Here is a 21,936-nt window from a genome sequence, read left to right as displayed (position 1 = left end):
CAGCTCAAATCAATCACTGACCACATTGTTCTTATCTATGGATGGTATACAATTAACAACAGAACATTCAGTACAAATTAAGAAAATACAGATTTTTTATTATAAAAAATGCTAAGAGGTGGCGTGGTACCTTAGACACTCTCTACTTTCCATGTTTCTCTAGTCCAGATCCTTGCTGACATTTCTACTAGGTTAAATACATTTGGCTGAGAGCAGTTATAGGACCACTCTAACCCAGCAAGGTAACTTCTTCCCTTAGAATCAGCATGTTTCTCTTGGACAATTAATTCAAAAAACGACTTAACCAACATAACTGTCTGTAAGCACATCTGGTCTTGAACCATTCTGTAGACTGGGTAAATTTAATTCTCTTCTTAAATTCAATTATTTATATTTCTCTCCCAAACACTGTGAGAAAGACCTCCGGTGTTATTTTTATTCATATGTCTGTATAGTAAACTCCACAGTAGTTAAGGTTTGCTCTAAAGCCATGTTTGATAGGACGATCAGGTCACCTCATACTCAGACATATATAATTATCTTTTATGGGTGACTGGTCACAAATTCAATAAAATTTACATGAATGCTTCGCATAGCTCCCCATAGAGAATGATCATTACCTATCAATTGCCCAGAAACAGTACATCTAGTTGGTCATGCACTGCTGCACATATTCTTTTTTTCATGGAAATCAATATTTCTATGGGATCTTGGATTTGCGTTTGCATATATTTCGGCAATAATTGTTTGGGTAGTAGAATTATGCAAGGAGGTAAATAGTTTCCGACTCAATCAACACCTAGATTGCTAGTCTAGCTGTTCATTGATTTCTGAGTCATCTTTTTCCTATTGTCAAAAGAAAAGTATAGAAAGGTAATAATTATTCTGATAATGCTCCTAGGACAGATTTACTCTTGTGTCAATGATTAACAAAAATCAAATATGTTTGAGAGATGTAACTGTCTTTTCCTTCTTTTATAATTTTTCATATATATAGCAACCTAAGTGTATCATATATATTTCAAAATGACGCTCAATTTTATACACTTTTAGAAAACACATGTGATTAGGATATCTTATAAAAGGCGAAATAAATATCATTATGCCTTTCACTTTTTGGCACATAAGATAAATGAAATGTGACTTGGAGATCATATGTGACATCTAAAATTTTGGTATTGGGTGTATAGGATGTAAGTGCACAGAAATTTAAGGAATGTTAAATGTTTAATTTCCCAAGGTTACATAGGAACTTTGTAAGTCAAAGCAATGCATGTAAAATAAGTATAATCATAGACATAAAAACAGACATATGTGTATATGATTTTTAATAACTATTTCTAAACTCCTCTAACCCATGTAGCAATTTAGCTTGGTAAATCCTGAGCGTTTTCATTCAAGGGACTGCCAGTAAGGAGAGAGAGAGAGAAGTCTAGGAAACAGTTTTTGTAGTTTTTTTTTTTTTTCAAAGTGGACAATGTTTTTCTATGGTCAAAGATTTCTTTTGAAATAAATATTGTTTTACTGTACAATGTCTATGACAATTTCATATGCTAATGTTTATTGGGAGTAATCCAGCATGAGGAAAGGCATAAAAGCAACAGAATTTTCTCAATTTACTTGATTTCGGCATCCCATTTTCAAGGAACACTTCATTCAACTAGTGTTCTATGAAACACATTTTGGGATACATTTATTTAATGGCATACGTAGTTTTATGACCAAGTCTAGCTAGAGATGTGCAAGGAATTAAAGCTACAGTTTTGTAATTTACAATGAAAACCATGCCCAGTGCAGCTTTTGAGTGAAGAACTATTCATACCTATGATCAGAGACAAGGACAAATGGAGTCATTGATGAGACTGAATAGGGAGTGAGAAAAGGCAAGAGTTAAAGACATAAGCCTGATAGAAAATAAAGTGGAACAAAAGAATTATGAAATCCAAAATGTACATTAAAGGTAGGATGAACAGCACAATGAAAGCAGACAAACCCAGATTAGAATCTAGACTTTGTAACTAGTTTACTTTGACAAGTAAAATAAGCTCTCTGACTTCTATTTCCTTGTGGATAAATGAGATTACTATGTCACAAAGATTAAAAAAAAAATCATATAAGCCACAGTTTGGCATATGTCAGTTGGCCAATAAAAGGCTGTTAGTACAGATATTGTTTGATGCGCAATATTAAAAGGCAATGATTATTTTCTGACTTAAGAACATATAGTCTTAAAACTGTAAACTACATACCCAGTGCCATTTCATAATCTTGCATCTATTTGTAACTGTTACAGTACTGTTGGAAAAACTGTGGCTGGTCTATGGCCCCTATAACTGACAATGAACCTGGTAATAGAACAGAAAATTTGTGGGAAAAAGAAAACAAGAGCAATAGGTGGAAGATAAATGAGAACTTCATTATAAACATGGCATTCATCTCTGGACATTCATATCATTATCTGTATAATAGAAGGGGAATATAGCGACAAAGCACAGAAACTTTATGTGATTGCAATATATGATATGGAAATTCTAAAGAAAGAATATACTACAAGTGACAATATCATATGAACACAAATTAGAACTCTCAAGAATGTCTGTTTTATCTGGGTAATTAATATCTCAGGACTGTCACTCCTGCAGATCTCCTGCTATACTCTCCACTTGCCTTAACGTTTTCTCCTGGGATGATTTTCCACATTTAGTTCTACATTTTTGGACTATGCCTTATAGAGGTTTGAATCTAATAGGCAGAGTTGGCCATATTCAGATATCAAAACTTTTTTAATTAGAGGTAATTAACATGCATTTTGCTTCAAGCATCATTTTCCCTTATAAATTTTCTGAACTTTGAAAGAGACTGTTACCCTGTTGGTCTCCATTTTTTAAATGAATAAAGATGCTCTTAAAACATGGTCAAAAGACAGTACACTGCTTGAAATCCTGCATGATTTCCTATTAAAAAAATATCCTTCACATGGCCTACAAATGTGTGCCAAGCCAGCCCCTAATACATTTTCTTTTCCTCTTGCCCTCTTGCCTACACTGCCACTACATTGCCCTCTTTTGCTGAGGTCCATTTCCTTAAAAATAATTTCCCTAAAACCAATAACACGACTGTTCCCCCTCTGTTGTTCACAGTATCCTATATTAAGCTTTCATAATATGTATCACAGTGCATAATTGTTTTTGAGATTCCTTGAATGACTACTGCATTCTACTAAAACAAAACATCCATAATGGTAGACAGTGACACATAACAGTCAATTATATAGTTTAGGATGAATAAACATGCTGTAATAATTTTATAATAACTGGCCGAATACCTTCAAAAACTATAGAAATCTTCTTATATTGAAAAGAGGTAATAAAAATAAAGACAAAGATATTTAACTTATTATTGGAAAAAAACCGTAATTTGAGCCTAAGTATTCACAGTTTCATATTTCTTGGTCTTTTTGCATCATGAACTTGAGGTCCTGATTCCATTAAAACTGAGAAAATTCAAGACTTATCTAATTTCACTTTGACACCAAGAAATAAAAAGAGATCATCGAGGAGGGCTTCTTAAAAGTACTAAGGATCTGACCTTTGGTTATATAAAAAAGCATTTCACTTTCATCTCAAGGTCTCCAGAAATTTTCTCTACCTGTCACTTATCTCTCTCTCCTAAGTAAATTGCTCTTGCCATGACTGCTGAGGACTGCCATCTCTTCTTTATAAGCATATATCAGATCAAGATTTTTTCAAACTGGTTTTGTTTGACCTTCCAGGCAGACAACATATTTGAAGAAGTCCTTGTGAAGAAGGGCACAGCGCAATCCTCACTAGTGGGTTCCCATAAAATTTTGATATTGGCTCTCTTGCTTTATGTAAAAATATATCTTACTAACCAATTTTTAGTTTTATGAAATATTTTAAAGAGTGTGAAGATAGGTAAACTGACATATTATCATGTCAAAATACTATTATCTTTTATTTGACCATTTATAATGAATTGTGAAGCTTTCATTCAACATTGAAAAAAATATTTCTGAAAATACAACACTTAGGAAAGTGAAATCAAGTGAAATCTAAGAAAAATCTTTTTTCATTTATGTCTTTCTTCAACCACATGCACACACACACAGCAAGTGAGTTGTATATATACATGTAATTTCATATACATTATTACAGTCATGTTTATATAATAAATAACAAAATATATGATGGATATATAACTATATACACTCCTCAGTAATCTAATACATATGTCTATATACACACGTTTAATATATATCCATATATATATATGCGCATATATATGTACACACTATCAACTTTCTTTTCAAGGTATTTAGAAGTACACTAAAGAAAGAGTAACATATCAATTGCTTGTCTGAGAGTGGGTTATGATGGAAAGGATAGAAAGGAAAAGGGGAGGGTGGGAGGCCAGCATACATCTGAGAAGGAAAGGAGCCACCAGTGAAAGAGGAGGTAATTCAAAATGTAACCTGAACACAAAAGATGTGTTTCATGCCTTCATAATTCTGCTTCAGGCTACATGATTATGCAGGCACCATGAGGATCTGGTAACTACATCAAAATGCACTCATTCATCTCCAAATTTGTGTCTAACATACTAGAAGCTCTAATGCATTATCAACTGGTGATTTTAGATTCTAATTATCACTGACTCATCTTTTTTGTCCCTTTACTATTGCTAAACTACCTCAAAAAGCATAAAATGGCTCCCTCTTTGTGACTAATAAAAAAAAACAAATTCACAGAGAATCCAAGAGTTGAAGGAGACAATGCCCTTTCAACATAACCACTCATCTGCAGTTTCTATTTCAATATTTTCTCTGGAGATTCAGACCTTCTTCTTTTCAGTTCAGGGATGAAACCCTCAAGGGGGAAACTATGTACAGGGCATCACAAAACTGTCTATATACTTCTGGTCACCAAAGAAATTCTCCAGTTACTAAGTCATCCTTGTCTCTGGAAGATTCAGTCAGTCACTCATTCAATGAACACCTACTTAACAGTGTGCAAAACATTATTGTCAATTGTCTTGGGAATAAAAAGATGAATGAGCTCCAGGTCCTTCCCTTACAGGTCAAAATAGAATTTTTGTTGGAAGGTGTGCTAATGTTCTTCCCAGTCTCCATATACTTAGCTATGTGATTGGGCATTTCCTGATGTATCAAATACCTTAAAATATGTATTTTTAATGAAATCTAGTCTTACCTTTATGAATTTATCTTGAGGAAAGAATCAGGCATATATACATAGGTTTAACCACAAAAATACTCATTAAAGCATCATAAGTACTCCAACTGACCAGCAATATATAATTGGTTAATAATAGCTAACTTATTTTTTCATTTGCCAGAAAATGTACATTACTTTTGTCTATATAATAATGTGTATTATTGTCTCTTCAGAGGCAAATAACATGCTAGCTAGGTACTTTCCTCAGTATCACACAGCTGATAAGATACAAGGGCAGAATTGTGCTCCAGAACCTATGTGGTTAGCCAGTGGGCTGTTAGCCTAGTTCACACAAGGCTAAATCTTACCTTCTGAATTAGAGCTCAGCCTCAGCTTAAAGGCCACCTCCTTAGCAAGGGAGCCTTTCCTGAGAGCTGTATCTAACTCTCCCCTTATCCTTGCCCTTGTTCTTTAACACAATAACCAATTTATTTCCTTCATTGCATTTACCTGAGTATTTTTCTTCCTTAAATCATTTTTAACAGCTTTATTGGGATGTACCAGAAAATTATCGTATCGTAAGAGTACAATTCAATGTATTTTACGTAAATTTGTAGAGTTGGACCACCATTGCCACAAACCAGTTTTAAAACATTATTAATCCCATAAAATTCCATTGAGCCCATTTGCAACCAATCCCAGTTTACACCCCCAGCCCCAGGAAACCAACTGTATAAAATTTGTTTTTTTTCTGTACAGTTCACGTAAACAGTCACACACGAGTTTGGTTTTTTGGTTTTGGTTTTGCACCTAGCTTCTAAACTTAAGTTGTAGCTTGTATCAGTGGTCTCTTTTATTTCTTTATCAGTGGTCTTTTTATTGCTGAATGGTATTTCAAAATATGTCTACACCACATTTCATCCATTATTTTGGGGCTGTAATGAATAATATTATGAACATTGGCATATAAATCTTTGTGTAGATATAGTTTTTCTAGCAGCAGAATTGTTGGTTTGTACAGTAAGCTTGTGTTCAACTAAGAAAATGCCAAAATGTTTTCCAAAGTGGCTAGGCCATTTTACATACCCACCAGCATAAAGGTTTCAATTTCTCTATATTTTTGCCCACTCTTGGTATGCTCTTTGGATTCTAGCCACTTGAGTGGATGTGCACCGGTATCTCATTTTGGTTTTAATTTTCATTACCTTAATAACAAAGAATATTTTTAACTTATCATATAGCCAGTCTTCCACAATAGAAGGTAAGCCTTTTAAGAAAAAGGACTGTAATTGTGTTTTTCTAGGAGGGTGGTTGTACAGAGAAGGCATAAAATAATCATTCAGTGATTAAATGCATTCATATAATATGTAGGAATTAAAGTGACTCATATAATGTTAAATTCTCTTAATATTGTGTTATGTTCAGTGAATTAAAAATGGCTCAGAAAATATGTGCAGGCTGATTATATAATTTGCAAAATACATATCTAAATTAAAATGTTAATGATTATCCCTAGACTGTATACTTAGTTGTCAGTTTGTTCTGACATTATATGTAATTTATAAATTAAAATGCTTAAAAATCAATTTCTAACATTTACTCAGTTTGGGAATATCCATGAGGCGATCCAGCCTGTACGTGAACATTTATTGACAGGGAGCTCATCTTCTACTTAGCCACATCACAAATTCTGTTGAATTTCTTTACAGGGTACTAAAGTTGAACTCCTTGTAGATTCCTCTGTCTCTACCTACCCTCTAATAATACAGGATTCTGCATTTATACAAAGAGTCTTTCTGACTTTAGTTTCTATTTCTTCAAGTCCATCACTACCAGATTCTTCGGTTAGGGCTCAACTGACATGATTCCCTGATAGCTCACCATATACTTTTGCTAACTCAAAACTCATAAAAGAATTGTGACATACAATAACCATATCTGGAAGATGATATACAGCAAAGTACTAATAATAAAACCACCATTTTGGGAATGTACTATATGCAATACACAGCGTCAAGTGTTTTGGGTATATATGTGATACATTTTACAATTGCTTGTATCCATCATTATTTCCATTTTACAAAGGAAAACACTGAAGTCTGGTGAAGCAAGACAATCACACGATATCTAATAGTAAGTGAAAGCATTTGGATTTTTATTCAAGTGTGTCTGATTCCAAAGCTCTTGTTTTCCTCTTGACCTGAACACTGGGCTTGTGTTCTACTCTTCGGAAACCTTATGATTTCAAGATACAGACCTCAGTTGGGCTAAGGTAGAATGGCCTCTTTAAAGATCAGGATCTTTTGTTGGATGATCAGATTCCCATTCTTAGCCCTGTATCAAAAATTTGCAAAGATAAAATGTGTTACTAAGGAAATAGAGCAAGTGGGTTAGTGGCAGAACTCTAACGAATTTGATCCTTTCTCAATCTGGTCACTCTGGCATTTCTAACATTTAAGAGAATTAGTTCCTGCAGAAGCCAATAACAGAATTTTTTTGTTAAGAGATTGCCCTTACTCGAAGTGCACATTTGCTTATCTCAAAGATGTCCTGTTCAGAAGCTCAAATTCTCGGGCCTGACAAGGTCCGGGATACCCTGTGACTTCTCACCCTGAGACAGCTTGGCTGCCTCCTTCCCATTTGGGGATATTATTGCTTCTTTGCCAAGGAAGACAATGCGTCTTTCTTCCTGGCTCCAGGCAACGGTAGACACAACTTGGAAATACTAAATCTAAGCCCCTTCTGCTTCTTGTTATACCAAGGGCTCTCTCCTATCTGAGGGCTACTGCAGGGGGACACCACAAGTCAGGATCCTTCAAGCCTTTGCGAGCCTAAGGGCTCAGGGGTCTGTAACTCAAGGCTGCCTCTCCCACACTCTTGGGTTCCAACTACATTCTGGTCTCTGGGCTTCCATTACTTTGAGGATATAAACGTGAACCTCCCAGTGACCAATCTCTAAGAAATCCTCAAAGACTCCCTGAAAGAGGCAAAATACAAGTGAGGGTTTTTCTTTTTTTCTTTCAAGGGGTGTTCAAGATTGCCTCAGATGAAAGTGCTCATGGAAAGAAAAGAGATTGTCCAGTCCTCTCTCGTTTGTTGTCAGTAACTGTTTCTTACAGTACTTGGACTGTGAGAGCTGGGAAAAGAGTGTATGTATTTTCATGTGGAACAAGAGTTTCCACATGGTAATCAGGTACTCAAAGAAGATAACTCTCTACTCAATGACCCAGCTGAAACTCCCAGGGAACCTGCCTTAATTTTGAGACCCTAAGAAATATTTAAACCAAATATTCTCAAAAATAATTGCCTTGAGCAGCTATAAATTTCTATAGGCTACGAATTTCATGTTTATCCTGCATATGGAAATCCACAAGGAAGCCAGTGCCTCTACTTTTCCAGGAAAAGCCTGATCTGGGACAGGCATTCACATCAGTGTCAGGACCCATAATCTGGGCTGAAATCGGATTTCTAGATGGGCTTAGATTTACCACCTAGGAGGGACTTACAAATTGTCCAGCAAGAGTGGGCATCTCCTCTGCTATGGGCTTAGCTCTTGGGCTTCTCTTCACTTCTGTACAACTTTCTCTTCTAGGCTTTAGCATTATTCATTCACTACCATTTAATTTCCTATGCCTGTATCATCTGAGGAGAGAGAGAACACGTCTTTTATTTTCATTTTCTCTTCCCCAGAAATGCCATTGAACAGAAGTGCTCTTTCTTTCCTCCTACCAAGACATGATGAGAGGCCAGTCCTGGTCCCCTCTGCACACTAGATCCACAAGAGACCACAAGACTCACACTGTTTCAGTGTATGTGGCCATCGTCCTCTGTTTCAGTGTGTGTTACAGCTCAGCTCCGCCCTGAGACAGAAGCCTACTTCTCCTCCAGAGGTGTCTGCTTCTTCTCTCTCCTAGAATGGCTGCTTCCTACCCTTTCCCTTTTCTCTGCTTTGTCCTCTCCACCCTCTTTCTCCTCTGATCGTTAGTCATCGTAGTGGTTTCTACTGTCCCTCTTTTTTTTTTAAAGACACTGATTCCTGGGCATCTGTACCTGAACATTACTATTTTAATTCCTCGTTAAACTGATACCTCTTCCCTTATTATCTCTTTATGTGCCTGGTGTCCCTGGAATAATGACAGTAGAAATCACTATCTCAAACCAGGACCCAGAGGACAAATGAGGAGAAGCCTCAGTTGATATACACCTAAATGAAATTCTTAGGTTAAATTTCAAGTAGGTAAACCTTAGCTTCTAGTACTATGACTGCAAAAGTGGGTGAGAGTATATTATACACTATTTATCACACAGCCTAAGTAGCAAGTTTTTCTGTTCCATTGCATCCTGTTAAGTTTGACCTTCTGCTACCTTCTCTTTTTTTGGTAGAAAATTATTCAGTATTTAACCTAGCCAGCAACTATAGTGACTTGCCCCAAGCCCTATAGCCTATGGGTAAGCAATGGTCCTGCGGAAAGACTGTTGTGAGAGCAAAGGGGGCTCCACACTTAATTCCTGAGTGACATTTTTACTGTGTTTATTGCAGCATCTTTTATGACACCCAGATTGATGTGAATAATTTACCTATCCATAGTCCCATTTGTAAATCATAGCCATACTCCCTGGTTCCCATATAATCCATACGTCTCTTTATTTGCTTTGTCAAACATTCCAGCATCCTCCTTTCCATAGCTCATTTTTAACCTACCTTCTGCTTATTAGCACTTTTGCATTCATGGTACTAATGCAAAATAGGAAGTAATTAAGATTCACCTTCAAGATGACCTTGATGAATTTCTGAAATATTTCTTCCTTAGGTAAAACTATATTATCCTTAGTAATTCACATGAAAACTCCAATATCCCAGGAAACCAGAGAAACCCAAGCTGAGAGTTTACTTGGTTCCTCAAGACACAGTAGCATCGCTGTTGGAATGATCGAGTGTGCTGAGCCCAGTGCAAAATGAGCCTCTTTGTGCTTAAGCACTTACCTTGCTTCCCATGGAAAACCACCTGCTTTTCTCCTTCTTGTACACCTCTCTCTGAATCTGAGATGGGGATGGTGACAGTGGTGCCAGCCATCTGAAGCAAGCCTTCTTGCTCTCTTTAAACTTTGGAGCTCAAAATAGCTGAGGATGTGTTGTAGGGAGAGGGAGTTTCCATCTGTACCCTTTGCTCAATGTCGTCCTTTTCCACATAGGTCTCATTTTGGGGGTGGAAGATGTGCAGCACACATGAGTAGGCGAAGTGCCCCTCAGAACACCAAGAACCACTCTTCTTGTGTATTCAATCCTGCCTCTAAGTTGTCTGTGTACTCTTTATCATTTGGACCTGCATATAGTACATTTGTAGGTAACTGCTCCCTTTAATGGTTGGACAGAGGAGAGGTACAGGTGTTACAGGAGATAAAAAGAAGAATCATCTCCACAATTACAATGTTTTTGATCAGGCTACCGCCAGCAGATACAGTATGGGCATCATCTTGTAGTCAGGTTAGCTAAGAAGAAAAAAATGGGAAATGAGTGAATCTTTATACACACACACACACACAAACCACACAGATACTGAATATTTACAAACTATTAGGTACCATGCTAGAGACTTCTACATGTACACTTCAGCTTTGGTGAAAACCTGGTATTGGCGGGGAAGAGAAATGTTTCTTTCTTTTGTTCTTACCTTCTTTACTCCCAGACACCTCTGCTAGGAAACTCACCAGAGCATAGAGCCTTGTTGACCAGACACTGCTTCAGACTAGGTTGGAAATATGAGGGTTTCTCCAAGAGAGCAGCCATCGTCTGTGGAACTCTTATGTGTGCTCCATTCTGTTCCCCTCCTAACACTTTCAACTCCCATCTGACAGTTATTTTTGCCTTCAACAGTTAACCTCTGTCTTTTCTGAATCCAGCAAACACCTCTGGCTCTCAGAGCTGCACAAGCTCCCCAGATAAGTGTGTCTTTTCCCATCCTTCTTATTCTACCACCCCCCACCCCCCAGTAGAGTGATTCCTCATTTAAGACTGTTCTGACCCTTTGAGAAAATAGCCTCAAGATCTTGATATGATATAAAACCAGAATAAAATCTATCTATCTATCTTTGTATCTACCTACTTATCTATAATTTATTTCCCATGATGCATAATTTTGGGTTTCATCATAATGGCTCCCACTCAAGAGAATTTCTATAGATATCCATGTTTGCTTCAGTCCAGTCTTTTAGAAGTTGAAGTGAAATTCTAGCCTCGCTTCAGGCAATAGCTTTCTGGGCTGAATTTTCCCCTTCTTCAGACTTAGATAATTTCTCATCATACCTCCCACTTTCCACATCGTCCCAGGTGAGAAAGAAAATAAACCAACATAAAAGGCAGTAGCCATCATTCAGGTAGAGAGCAAATGCATGGCACAATTACCTCATGAAAATTCTGGTGGACTTGAAGCTCCTACAGAGTCATTATTTGTAGGTTCTGTTTCCTCAGGTATAGTTGATCTCCTCTGCAAGGAAAATGATAAACTCAGCCTTTCTCCACTAAGTGAACTGAGTCTTCTATACTCCCTTCCTCCTCTTAGAAAGCTTATTTCAATCAGCCCAATCTCTGTCCAAGAGGGGATACCCCAAAACTCACCTCTACATCAGTAGGCGGTTTCTCTGATATCCTCAATTTCCAGATGCTTCTTCATTCAAAAGTGTCTCACTGCAGCTGGCTTTTCAATGCAGGGCACACTGATCCTGTAGGTGGTCTGTTAATGATGCTCAGATATTCGGCTGAATACAGTCCTCTTGCAAACCTCTAAGACGTCATGGGTGTACAACTTCCAATATTCCTTTACTCCAGATGACTGCTGGGGTAGGAATATTGCCCAGGGTTCTGGAGCTTTCTTTATCTTGTCAGTTACTCCCCAGAATTTTGCAGTCCCAGATTAAGTTTACCAAACCAATGGCCTCTCAACAATAATTTATTTTTCTCAAAGGAAATGCTCTCACACTCCCACTTTATATCACACCCTTAACTACATCTGTATTTGGACATGCATGAATATTTGGCTTTGGGAAAAGTTATCCTCCTGGTGAGAAATACCCTAAACCACTGTGTTTCTCCTGCATGTCACTTCAGGAAACACCTGTTCAATCATTGAGATAGCTTCCTCAGTTGCCAAACTGAGATGAGTGGCATAATTTTTTCACATAAAATTATAGTAATATAAGAACTTATTTTAAATTGTACAAATATTATATAGAAAAATTAAGACTGTATTATTCAAATACTATCAACTTCACAATTCTATTATATATATTATTTTCTTCTTGTCCTCATCTTAAAAAGGGGGTGTTTATGTAGTTTTTAAGCAGCATGTGTGAAATTTTAGAGCCTTCATTTCTTCACTATATCATGTTTTCGTATGTCATAATACATACGAAATTTGTATATGAATAATAATCTAAATTTCAATTTATTTGAATGAAAATATTTTTAATATGAAAAAGATTATAACATTTATGTTACATGTTATTTTCCCTCTCACTGTATCCTTTAGCTCAATTCTTACAAGTTAGAACATGCAATGAGAGTTTGAACATTTTAGTAATCCTTAAAATATCTTACCCACCACCCTTCCAAAGATGCACTAATTGTTTTTCCTACAATCAACAGAGTATAGGTATAACTATGCCCTTTGAGCAGTGGAGTGAGGAGAAATGTTAATAAGGTTCCAAAGTAAGACTGATAAAAATTATTTCACAACTTCACAGTCTAAGATTCAAAAATTCTCTAAATTATGGCAGGTGCATATTTATTCTTCCTTGAACTGTCTACATGCCAATTCCCCTTGTTCCTTTATTTCACAAAATCAACAATTCTCAGACTCATACCTAAATGACAGTTTGGAAATACAATTCTCTGTTTTCCTCATATCCTACCTTTGATCTAAAGAAGAAAGCAAAACTTGAAAAACAATTTTTTCAAAAATAAACTTCTCTTATGGAAACCACTGGGCAACTTTACAACTTTATTTCAGAAAATATTTGAAAATAATCAAACACATTTCTAAAAGTAAATATGTAATATTTTCCAGTATATATGTGTGTGTGTGTGTGTGTGTGTGTGTATCCCATGTTTACAGTATGTGAAGATTCAAACATATGTAGACAATGTCTGACATAATGTTACAGAGAGCCAGCCTTCTTGACGTCTTACAATGAGGCACTTTCCTCTGATCTCTAGAGTAGAGGATATTGATCAGATTAAGCTTGGCTCAATAGCAAAGCCACCACATCACAAGACTAAATTAATTTTAATAACCCTCTCCTCAACTTCTCAGCCTTCTAAATCTATCAGACAATCATGTTTGCATTTCAGGAATTAGAGTCTTCAAGAAAACACTGAATGAAGCTTTCAAAAGTGATGTTTCACTTAAACTTTATGAGTCACATATGCATAGGCAACACTGCTTTTGTTCCTTAAAAATTAACAGACATAGAAGATTTAGGAGAAACAGGAAGAAAAATAGAGAAGGAGAAAATAGACTTTCTCATTTCCCAATTAAAAACAGACTGATGTGAAGCAGTGGCACCAGGGAAAAGAATGAACTAAGTTATGGTATCTTTCACTTACATAATTACTGTTAATGTATTTATACAGTTATATCTAAAATTCCTCCAAGTGACACCATTTGTTCAGATAAAGCAGTATGAAGTGCTAGGGATAGATAGCTAGACAGACACATCAGTGTTGATGCTGAATGGAAGATGATGACTAGAAATATGGATAAGAACCCTTGAACTAATATTTGAAAACTGAATTTCAAAGAGGAGAGATGAGTTGAAATCTGACTGGTTATATTCAAATCTCTGCTTCTGATTATTGGTCTTGTGATTTGTACTTGGCTCACTCCTGTCTATTTATGGGAGATACAGTAAATAAGAATAAAGTACTCTTTTAAAGTTTATTTCTAAATTTTGAAATTCCTTATAATTTAGCACAGACATTGTTTTGAGGGAAACTTCAGCAAGTTAAAGACAGCAAATCTTATGATATTGCATTTTCTAGTAAGTGAACTCAAGTCACTTGTGGAACAAGGGCCATATATGTGAAAATAAAGAGAGAAGGGAAAAAATAAATGAAAGAAGGAAAGAAAAGGAGAAAAAAAGAAAATGAGGTTTCTTCTTTAGATTATTTTCATCATAGATTAAGGTAATGTGCCCAGGATTTTTAATTTCATAGAACTGTAAAAAAAAATTTTCTTCCCTCTTCTTATCACCCACTTCTTTGCATAAAGGCTTTATAAAAAACACATTACTGTCAGTATCTTCTTCCTTTTTTTCAAATCACCAATAATTCTTTGTAATTACCTATGTTCATCTTATGTATGATTTCTCTGGTTATCCACAAATGAGTTTACAGGCTGTATATAATTCATTGTTTCCTCACTTCATTCATATCAATTTTCTATTATTTTTGTTACTACCACTCTCTTCCTTGTACAAAATAAGAAATAACTATATGACTTTTAAGACATTTTTATCTTTCAAGAAAGAAGGACTTACCAATTTGCTCTTATTGGTAAATGTAATGATTATAATTCTTCTCTTCAGTTGAAACTTACTTTTTAAATTAAAAAGAAAAAAGTAACCCAACTGCTTGGAAAAATGGTAATTTAGACTTACTAATCAGCAATAACAATTGACTGGTCAGAAAGGTACCTGTGTCATTACTAGAGAAATCAAACTGTGTGTGTTGTAGTCACCCCACAGGAGTATGACAGATTCCCAAATTGGTTTAGATACTGATATTGATGATGTCAGACACACACCAAGAAGACAAGAAAATATTTTCTCCCAGGTATTTCCAAATATGGTTTGAGAGAGAAGGAGGGGTGACTGGTTTAGTGTGTTATGGTGATTGGGGGTACAGGGAGGTAAAGCTTCTAGGATAAGTTTGGGAGTTCTTAACTTCTCATTGGTGTCATGGGAGGGAACATTCAGTCTTTCTTATCAGATTGTCCAAATAGAAGAGGAAAGGGGAGGGGTGGAGCTTGAAAGCTGTCAGCAGTCAAAAGTCAAAAATAGAATCAGAATCTTTATTACAAGTGATAAAAAAAAACATACGGGGGCTTCCCTGGTGGCACAGTGGTTAAGAATCCACCTGCCAATGCAGGGGACACAGGTTCGAGCCCTGGTCTGGGAAGATCCCACATGCTGCAGAGCCACTAAGCCCATGTGCCTGCCACAACTACTGAGCCTGTGTTCTAAAGCCCACAAGCCACAACTACTGAAGCCCACATGCTTAGAGCTGGTGCTCTGCAACAAGAGAAGCCACTGTGATGAGAAGCCTGTACACCACAACGAAGAGTAGCCCCCGCTCACTGCAACTAGAGAAAGCCCACGTGCAGCAAAGAAGACCCAACACAGCCAAAAATAAATAAGTTAATTAATTTTTTAAAAAAAGAGTCCACATGCCGCAACTAAGAAGTCCACGTGCCCCAACTACAATCCCGCATGCCACAACTAAGACCTGGCCAAAAAAAAAAAAAAAAAAACTAGGGAGACTTCTGGAATGCAACAAACTATAGAAACTTATGAATACATAAAGTAAATTAGCTTTGGGTTCATCAGTTGCATGTGATTGATTACATCTTGCCTCTTAAATGTTTCATAATTTTCTTTTTTTTGTATATTTAAGATATGGATGTGAAGGTGATTAAACTGCTCTGGAATCTCTACTCCATTAACTTTCAGGGCTCATTAACTCATCTGGCTGGTTGGAGAGTTATCTTTTTACTCACGTATCACCCTATGATCAATGAGAATAAAATATGCAGAGGGAAAAATTTAGCTGAAATATAAGCAATACTAAAATATAAATTATGTCTGCTTAAAAAGGGTTCCCCTTATTCTAGATAATAATTTTGTAAAGGTTAGAGGTCACATTAATCAATGGGTTAACAAATATTCGTAAATTAAAAGTTTTGGGAGAATCAGTTACAATTTGAAAGGGGAAAAAACTTAGATTCTTAACTCATAGGAACACTGACAGTGATTTCAGATTTAACATGAATATAATACATTTTTAATGCTCTAAAGCTGAGAATATTCAGCAAACATCTACAGAAAATATGACTCTCCAGGTTAGAAATCAGCATAATGGAAGATGGACAGACTTGACAACATAAAAACATTTTTTACGCTACTAGCAGCACTGGTAATAACAATGATAAGAGTAATAACTCCTCTGAGGCAATCATAATGAAAAGAAAATAGCAAATTGGAAAAATGTGTAAAATTAACATCTTATCTATAGAGCTTAAATGTTATAATAAGAAGACTTCAGTAGCTAATTAGACAAAGAAAAATTATAAACAGACAAATTTAAATGAAGAAAACAAAAACAGAAGATGATCTTAACACAGAAAATAGACATAAAAAGAGAGAGGGTGAGAAAACACTGGGATAGCAGTTTTTAACTACAGTAATTAGAGCATAATTATATAATACTCTATCCAGACCAGTGTAAAGCAAGATAGACACTCCTGTGTGTTGCTATTAGAAGCATGTGGGCTCCAATCAAGATGACAGAATAGAAAAATGTGGAGCTTACCTCGTCCCACAAATATATCAAAAATACACCTACATGTGGAAAAAACTCTCACAAAATGCCTACTGAACGCTGGCAGAAGACCTCAGACACCCAAAATTGCAGGAGAGATTTCCATGTAACCAGGTAGGATGAAAGAAATAAAAGTGGGGGAATCAGGACAGGACCAGTGCCCCTGGGAGAGAGCTGTGTAAGAGGAAAGGTTCCCACACCCTATGAAGCCCCTTCACCTGTAGGGAGATCAGTTGGGGCAGAAAGGAAGCTTCAGAGGCTCAGAGGAGAGCACATAGCCAGTTTATGGCAGGCAGAATAGAGAGAGACTTGCATAGATGGTCTGTGCCGTAGCCCTGCTTTCCCTAGCCTGAGACGTGTGTCCACTGGTGCACACAGGAGCTGAGTGCTGAAACTTGGGCTTCAGAGGACAGATCCAGGGAGAGGACTGGGGTTGGCTGCATGAAGACAGCCTGAAGGGACTGGAGTGTGGTATGGCTGCAACCAGGGGGGCACACAGAAGCTCAGGTCCACCATGGAACTGAAGTGCCATTGTTAAAAGAGTTTGGGAAGGGAGGGGCAGGGCCCACCAAGCAGCCTCTCTCTCTAAGCACTCTCAGCCAGCGCAGCACCACCTCTATGAGCTCTGGGAGTGCGCAAGTGCCAGGGGGTTGCCCACACATGGAGGTGGGGATGAAAACTGAGCCCTTTCCCCATGGCTATGTGATCCGTGGGTTTATACCACCACTGCCAGTTTTGTAAACGCAGTGCCTGCAAGACATCTGAGTGGACTATGGGTACTCCTGTGGCTGGGACAGGTCTGGCCTTAGCAGCTGTGGATTTTGTGGGTGTGTGCACTTGGAGGCTGGGCCAGGGCCTGGGATGATTCCATAGTAATGAAAACACAACCATACAAAAATCTATGGGATGCAGCAAAAGCAATTCTTAGAGGGAAGTTCATAGTGATACAGGCATTCCTTAAAAAACATGAAAAATCTCAAATAAACAACCTAACCTACCACCTAAAAGAATTAGAAAAAGAAGAACAAACAAAACCCAAAGTCAGCAAAAGGAAGGAAATAATAAAGATCAGAGGAAATAAATAAAATAGAGATTAAAAAACAATAGAAAAAAATCAATGAAACCAATATCTTGTTCTTTGAAAGGGTAACCATATTGACAAGCCTCTGGCCAGGCCCACCAAGAAGAGAGAGGATCCAAGTAAACAAAATTAGAAATGAATAAGAAGAAATAACAAATGATACTGCAGAAATGCAAAGAAAAAAAAAAAAAACCAGGAGAATTCTATGAACAATTAGATGCCAACAAATTTGACAACCTAGAAGAAATGGACAAGTTTCTAGAAACATACAGCTCACCAAAATTGAATCAGGAAGAAATAGGTAATTTGAACAGACCAATCACTAGAAGTGAAATAGAATCTGTAATAAAGAAAACTCCCTACAAACAAAAGTCCAGCACCAGATAGCTACACAGGTGAATTTTACTGAACACACAAAGGACATAAACGAATCCTTCTCAAACACTTCAAAAACCTGAAGAGGAGGGAACACTCCCAAAGACATTCTATGAAGCCAATTCTATGTACAGACCAATATCTTTGATGGATATAGATGCAAAAATTCTCAACAAAATATTAGCAAACTGAATCCAAAAACACATAAAAAAAGATCATACACCATGACCAAGTTGGATTCATTCCAGGGGAACAAGGAGAGTCAACATACACAACATACACAAATCAACCAATGTGATACACCACATCAACAAAAGACAAAAAAACACATATTATCTTAACAAATACAGAAAAAGCATTTGATAAAATTCAACATCCATTCATGATAAAAACTCTTAGCAAAGTGGGTATAGAGGGAACATATCTCAACATAATAAAAGCCATTTATGACAAACCCACAGCCAATATAACACTCAATGGTGAAAAGCTGAAAGCCTTCCTGCTAAAATCTGGAACAAGACAAAGATGCCCACTCTCACCACTTTATTGGAACTCTTAGCCACAGCAATCAGACAAGAAAAAGAAATAAAGGGTATCCAAACTGAAGGGGTAGAGGTAAAGTTGTCATTATATGTGGATGATATGATACTATATATAGAAAACCCTAAAGACACCACACAAAAGGTACTAAAACTGATGAACAAATTCAGCAAGGTAGCAGGATGCAAGATTAAAATACAGAAATCAGTTGCATTTTTTTACACTGACAATGAAATATCAGAAAGTGAATGTAAAAAAAGTCCCTTTTAAAATTGCAGCCAAAATAAATAAAAGAAAATACTTAGGAATAAACCTAACCAAGGAGGTAAAAGATTTATATGCTGAGAACTATAAAACATTAACAAAGGAAACTGAAGATGATTCAAAGAAATGGAAAGATACCCCATGCTCTTGGATTGGAAGAATTAATATTGTTAAAATGGCCATGCTACCCAAAGCAAACTACAGATTTAATGTGATCCCTATCAAATTACCCAGGATGTTTTCACAGAACTAGAACAAATAATCCTAAAATTTATATGGAATCATAAAAGACACAGCATTGCCAAAGCAATCCTGAGGAAAAAGTTGGACAATCACATGTAAATTAATGAAGTTAAAACATACCCTCCCTCATGCCATACACAGAAATAAACTCAAAATGGCTTAAAGACTTAAATATAAGACATGACACCATAAAACTCCTAGGACAGTATATAGGCAAAACATTCTCTGACATAAATCATGCCAATGTTTTCTTAGGTCAGGCTCCCAAGGCAATAGTATAAAAACAAAAATAAACAAATGGGACCTAATCAAACTTACAAGATTTTGTACAGCAAAGGAAACTATAAACAATACAAAATGACAACCTATGGACTGGGAAAAAATATTTGCAAATAATGCAACTGACCAGGGCTTAATTTCCAAAATATATAAAGAGCTCATACAAATCAATAAAAAAAAGGGCAGAAAACTTAAATAGCCATTTCTCCAAAGAAGACATACAAATGGCCAATAGGCACATGAAAAGATGCTCATCATCACTAATTATTAGAAAAATGCAAATCAAAACTATAATGAGGTACCACCTCACACTGATCAGAATGGCCATCATTAAAAAATCTACAAATAATATATGCTGGAGAGGGTGTGGAGAAAAGGGAACTCTCCTATACTGTTGGTGGGAATATAAATTGCTACAGCCACTATGGAAAACAGTATGGAGGTTCCTCAAAAAACTAAAAATAGAGTTACCATACAATCCAGCAATCCCACTCCTGGGCATATATCTGGACAAAACTATAATTTGAAAAGATACATGCACCCCTATGTTCGCAGCAGCACTGTTTACAATAGCCAAGACATGGAATGTAAATGTCCATCAACAAATAAATGGATACAGAAGATGTGCCATATATATATATAGTGAAATATTACTCAGCAATAAAAAAGAATGAAATAATGCCATTTGTAGCAACATGGATGGACCTAGAGATTATCATACTAAGTAAGTCAGAAAGAGAAAGACAAATACCATATGAAATACATATATGTGGAATCTAAAATATGACACAAATGAACTTATTCATCAAACAGAAACAGACTCAAAAACATAGAGAACAGACTTGTGGTTGCCAAAGGGGAGGTGGGGTGGGGAAGGGATGGATTGGGAGTTTGGGATTAGTAGATGCAAACTATTATGTATAGGATGGATAAACAGCAACATATAGCACAGCGAACTATATTCAGTATCCTGTGATAAACAATAAGGGAAAAGAATATGGAAAAGAATGATTATGCATAACTGAATCACTTTGCTCTACAGCAGAAACTAACACAACACGTAAATCAACTATACTTCAATAAAAATAAATTTTTTAAAAAGAAAAAAAGATACATGAACCTCAATGTTAATAGCAGCATTGTTTACAGTTGCCAAGATATGGAAGCAACCTAAGAGTCCATCAACAGATGAATGAATAAAGAAGACATGGTGTGTGTGTGTGTGTGTGTGTGTGTGTGTGTGTGTGTGTGTGTGTGTATGTATATACACAACGGAATACTACTTAGCCATAAAAAAGAATGAAATTTTACCATTTGCAACAACATGGATGGACTTGGAGGGCATTATTCTAAGTGAAATAAGTCAGAGAAATACTTATATGTGGAATCTAAAAAATACAACAAACTAGTGAATATAACAAAAAAGAAGCTGACTCACAGATATAGAGAACAAACTAGTGACTACCAGTGGAGAGAGGGAAGGGGGAGGGGCAATATAGGGATAGGCAATTAAGAGGTACAAACTATTATATAAAAAATGGCTAAGCTACAAGGATACAATGTACAAAAGAGGGAATATGGCCAATATTTTCTAATGACTATAAATGGAATATAAAACCTTTCAAAATTGTGAATTACTACAGTGTACACCTGTAAAATACAATACTGTACGTCAATTATATTGCAATTTTAAAAAGTCCCTGACTTCATGGAAAACAAACAAAAAGAAGCATGAACAGGGATACTCGGATAAGCAATTTATCAAACTATATCAGAGCCTCAAAATATACATTAATTAAGTCTCAGTAACTCAATTTTTGGTACTTTCTTAGGGTTAAATAAAACACAAATCTAGAATAAAATAACTTTATGGACAAATATTCAAGTTATTTATAATAATATTTTATTATTGAAGAATTGCATAACATCCAGTATTGGATAATAAATACTCAAAGTTTTTTAATACCTATCATGTATCCATTGTATGTACTGTAATACATGTATTAAAATGCTCCTTTTAAATCAGGTAATAACCTGAAAATTCTTATGGTACGTTTTTTAAATGAGGCAAAGTAAACATTTGAACATTAAAGATAACCACTAGAATGCGAGCTCCACAAAGGAGGGAGGATTTTGTTTTTGCTGCTGTCATTGTAGATTACTGCTATATCCCTACCACATAAAACACAGCCTTGTGACAAAGCTGGTATTCAACAAATATTTATTTAATTAATTACAAAGATGTTTTGTATTGCTTTGGCATATATAAATAGACCAAAATATTAACTATAATTATGAATATGTGATGAGATTATGGACATTTTTTTCTCCATAAATGCATTTCAAGAATTTTTAAAACTGACATGCAA

General features: G+C 36.1%; 2 long non-coding RNA genes across 2 annotated transcripts in view; both read right to left on the bottom strand.

Annotated features, from left to right (window-relative positions):
• Positions 1 to 21,936, bottom strand: part of LOC125964684 (uncharacterized) — an 83,615-nt gene that overhangs the window by 24,483 nt on the left and 37,196 nt on the right. The gene's annotated exons all lie outside the window — the stretch shown is intronic.
• Positions 7,350 to 12,252, bottom strand: LOC125964685 (uncharacterized). The gene is made up of 3 exons (XR_007477924.1): positions 11,596 to 12,252; positions 10,177 to 10,682; positions 7,350 to 7,526 (listed from the first exon to the last, which is right to left on the bottom strand). It is a non-coding gene; the product is annotated as an uncharacterized LOC125964685 (long non-coding RNA).

This window comes from Orcinus orca, chromosome 6 (genome assembly GCF_937001465.1).
Source record: "Orcinus orca chromosome 6, mOrcOrc1.1, whole genome shotgun sequence".
In the NCBI taxonomy this organism is placed as follows: domain Eukaryota; kingdom Metazoa; phylum Chordata; class Mammalia; order Artiodactyla; family Delphinidae; genus Orcinus; species Orcinus orca.
Note: the sequence above shows the minus strand (reverse complement) of the source record. Positions and strands in the feature narration are given on the sequence as shown.